Below are 4,749 nucleotides of genomic sequence, written 5' to 3'. Positions count from 1 at the left end.
CCCATCAATCGAGACAATGTTGTGATAAGACGTGATTCCACGATCCGTTTCTTTCACCCGTTTCTCCTTTGTTTTCCCTCAAGCAAAACTACATCCATTCGGAAGGAACTTTGATGAACTATACATTCATTCGGAAAAGACTTTGATTAACACCTTCAGCAAAGATACACCCATCCGGACAAGACTTCAACGAACACCCAAGAACGATTGCACAAATGTTATGTGATTGTATTTGTGATACGTGTCTTATCTTCATCTCTACAACCTTCAGGTAGTGACACACATAGTCGACAGGTGATATAGATACATATATTAGCATTCACATGTTTTTCCCTCTCCATGTATCATCAACTAAATGTGCACCCCATTCGTTGGAACAAGAAGCCGAAAAGAGCTCGGTAGTGTTTGTTGGCCCACTTACAGACCCTTAATACGGGATAAGAAGGATTTAATGTATACTTCGCAATACCTCGAAGCTTATCTAGAACAAGTACGGCACGATGATACATGCCCCTCAGACATGGACTCCATACATACATACATGCTTTTACTATCCCACTAGGTCATACATTTCCCGCCTACTCCTCTCCTCCTACCATCCAATCATATATAGATATTGTATTGTATATTTTTCTGTTTAATGTTTAGACAGTGGCAGTTATTGTTGACTGCCAAAGTCGAAAAATATTGTAATGCATGCCTAACGTACTAACCCCATGCACATGCCCGCTGCGAGTGCACTCAGTCTGCCGTGCGTGCGCATATCCGCAATTTGCGTAACGGAGCTTGTCACGGCCATGCGCCTTAGTGCGTGGTATGCGCATTTACGGTAGAGTTTGTGAACGCATAGAGGGTTATTAGAACATTACATATTTAACCCAAATAGTGTACATTGTAGATATAGTTCCCCTAGACCATGTCAGCGAGTATTATTAGTTTAAACAGTTCCTGGACGGAGGGATTCGCCATTGCATGATAGGAAGGATCAGATAAAGGTTGGAAGGTGATGTCTAGTATTCAGCTGTAGGGTATTTTGAGGGTAACATTCCGGTGTTAGTTAGAGAAAGATCGCTTATTCCTGCGTATAGTTATGTGCAAAAGTAGAATATGAACATTAACTGTATTTACTGTTTATTATGTATGCGGCGGGAATCCAGAGGATACCACCCACAAGAGCAGTTGGGGAAAGACATCGCCCACCTATTCAAATCCACCTATGACCTTTTCTGTAATGTAGAGACACATCCCTGTGTCCAATGGACAATGAGATTACAGTGACCATTGTATTGTGTATGCATGTTGTGTATAAAAAGACCATTGTTGCCTGGCCGGTCAGAAGACTCTGAACGCTATCTGTATGACCAGCGGAGGATCGGCCGGGTTGCGCTTGCGAACATTCTCACGTGTGTACATTCTCTGTAGCCATTATTCTGTTTAGATTTACTTGTTAGCCTGTAGTGTATGATTTGTATTGTTTTACCTTTTGGAATTAATCCACTGAGGCCTTAGAACCCTGTGGTTGCAACTACAAATCAGTGTTGTGTTTTCACTTTCCTGCAGGGGCTTTAAAGTAGATTTATCTGTTTAAGGTGTATAAGCATTGATAAGGTGTACGCACTGCGGGTACTTTGTACCGCCAGCGCTACTTAAGGTTTAAAGGTATAACATCATTGCAGTACTTTACTGTTAAGGGTTTAAAGTGTAAACCATATCATTACATTGTATCATTTAACAAGGTTTAAAGGTTATCCATTGTGTGTGCGCACGCTGAGCGTACTCCATACACTCAGCGCGGCGTGTGTACGCCAAGTGCGTACCACGTGCAGGGCTCTGTACGCAAATAGCGTACAAAGTGCGTAGCACGTGCATTCAGTCTATCGGCCATAACGGCTCCACGGTAAAAGTGTATTTAGAGGTATAGCTTTGCGGTCTAAGATAATATCGGCATTATCAGAATGCTCAGCAGAGATCATGTGATCTGGTATTGGAGAGGAATGCTCAGCAGAGATCTGGTGTTGGAGAGGAATGCTCAGCAGAGATCTGTTGTTGGAGAGGAATGATCAGCAGAGATCTGGTGTTGGAGAGGAATGATCAGCAGAGATCTGTTGTTGGAGAGGAATGCTCAGCAGAGATCTGGTGTTGGAGAGGAATGCTCAGCAGAGATCATGTGATCTGGTATTGGAGAGGAATGCTCAGCAGAGATCTGGTGTTGGAGAGGAATGCTCAGCAGAGATCTGGTGTTGGAGAGGAATGATCAGCAGAGATCTGGTGTTGGAGAGGAATGATCAGCAGAGATCTGTTGTTGGAGAGGAATGCTCAGCAGAGATCTGGTGTTGGAGAGGAATGCTCAGCAGAGATCTGGTGTTGGAGAGGAATGATCAGCAGAGATCTGGTGTTGGAGAGGAATGCTCAGCAGAGATCTGGTGGAGAAGAATGCTCAGCAGAGATCTGGTGTTGGAGAGGAATGCTCAGCAGAGATCTGGTGTTGGAGAGGAATGCTCAGCAGAGATCTGGTGTTGGGGAGGAATGCACAGCAGAGATCTGGTGTTGGAGAGGAATGCTCAGCAGAGGTCTGGTGTTGGAGAGGAATGCTCAGCAGAGATCTGGTGTTGGAGAGGAATGCTCAGCAGAGATCTGGTGTTGGAGAGGAATGCTCAGCAGAGATCTGATGTAGGAGAGGAATGCTCAGCAGATATCTGGTGTTAGAGAAGAATGATCAGCAGAGATCTGGTGTTGGAGAGGAATGATCAGCAGAGATCTGGTGTTGGAGAGGAATGTTCAGCAGAGATCTGGTGTTGGAGAAGAATGCTCAGCAGAGATCTGGTGTTGGAGAGGAATGCTCAGCAGAGATCTGGTGTTGGATAGGAATGCTCAGTAGAGATCTGGTGTTGGAGAGGAATGCTCAGCAGAGATCATGTGATCTGGTGTTGGATAGGAATACTCAGCAGAGATCCTGTGTTGGAGAGGAATGCTCAGCAGAGATCTGGTGTTGGAGAGGAATGCTCACCAGAGATCATGTGATCTGGTGTTGGAGAGGAATGCACAGCAGAGATCTGGTGTTGGAGAGGAATGATCAGCAGAGATCTGGTGTTGGAGAGGAATGCTCAGCAGAGATCTGGTGTTGGAGAGGAATGCTCAGCAGATATCTGGTGTTAGAGAAGAATGATCAGCAGAGATCTGCTGTTGGAGAGGATTGATCAGCAGAGATCTGGTGTTGGAGAGGAATGCTCAGCAGAGATCTGGTGTTGGAGAGGAATGCTCAGCAGAGATCTGGTGTTGGATAGGAATGCTCAGTAGAGATCTGGTGTTGGAGAGGAATGCTCAGCAGAGATCATGTGATCTGGTGTTGGAGAGGAATGCACAGCAGAGATCTGGTGTTGGAGAGGAATGCTCAGCAGAGATCATGTGATCTGGTGTTGGAGAGGAATGCACAGCAGAGATCTGGTGTTGGAGAGGAATGATCAGCAGAGATCTGGTGTTGGAGAGGAATGCTCAGCAGAGATCTGGTGTTGGAGGAGAATGATCAACAGAGATCTTATGTTGGAGAAGAATGATCAACAGAGATTTGGTGTTGGAGAGGAATGGTCAGCAGAGATCTGGTGTTGGAGAGGAATGCTCAGCAGATATGTGTTGTAGGAAGTGATGATCTGTAGAAATCAGATTGCGGAGTCATGCTCTGCATGGATCTGTCTGGGGGAGTGATGCACTGCAGGGATCTGGCTGGGAGAGTGATGCTCTGCAGGGATCTGGCTGGGAGAGTGATGCTCTGTAGGGATCTGGCTGGGAGAGTGATGCTTTGTAGGGATCTGTCTGGAGGAGGAATGCTCTGCAGGGATCTGTCTGGAGGAGGAATGCTCTGCAGGGATCTGGCTGGGGGAAGAATGCTCTGCAGGGATCTGGCAAGGGGAGTGATGCACTGCAGGGATCTGGCTAGGAGAGTGATGCTCTGCAGGGATTGGCTTGTTGAGTGATGCTCTGCAGGGATCTGTCTGGAGGAGGAATGCTCTGCAGGGATCTGTCTGGAGGAGGAATGCTCTGCAGGGATTGGCTTGTTGAGTGATGCTCTGCAGGGATCTGTCTGGAGGAGGAATGCTCTGCAGGGATCTGGCTGGGGGAAGAATGCTGTGCAGGGATCTGGCTGGAGTTGGGATGCTCTAAAGGGATCTGGCTGGGGGTGGGATACACTGCGGGGATCTGGCTGGAGGTGGGATGCTCTGCAGGGATCTGGCTAGAGGTGGGATGCTCTGCTGGGATCTGGTTGGAGGAGGGATGCTCTGTAGATATCTGGCTGGAGGTGGGATGCTCTGCAGACATCTGCATGGAGGTGGGATGCTCTGCAGATATCTGGCTGGAGGTGGGATGCTCTGCAGAGATCTGGCTAGGGGAGTGATGCTCAGGGATCTGGCTGGGAGAGTGATGCTCTGCAGAGATCTGGGTGGGAGATATGTTCTACATAAATCTGTCTGAGAGAGTGATGATCTGCAGGGATCTGGCTGGGGAGGTGTGCTCTGCAGGGATCTGGCTGAGAGAGTAATGCTCTGCAGGGAGCTGGCTGGGGGAGTAATGCTCTGCAGGGATCTGGCAGGGAGAGTGATGGTTTGCAGGGATCTGGCTGGGGGAGTAATGCGCTGCAGAAATCTGGCTGGAGGTGGGATGCTCTGCAGAGATCTGGCTGTGGGAGTTAGGCTCTGCAGGGATCTGGCTGGGAGAGTGATGGTCTGCAGAGATCTGGCTGGGGGTGGGATGCTC

The sequence above is a fragment of the Pseudophryne corroboree genome, chromosome 1, assembly GCF_028390025.1.
Source record: "Pseudophryne corroboree isolate aPseCor3 chromosome 1, aPseCor3.hap2, whole genome shotgun sequence".
In the NCBI taxonomy this organism is placed as follows: Eukaryota; Metazoa; Chordata; class Amphibia; order Anura; family Myobatrachidae; genus Pseudophryne; species Pseudophryne corroboree.
This window is presented reverse-complemented; position numbering follows the sequence as displayed.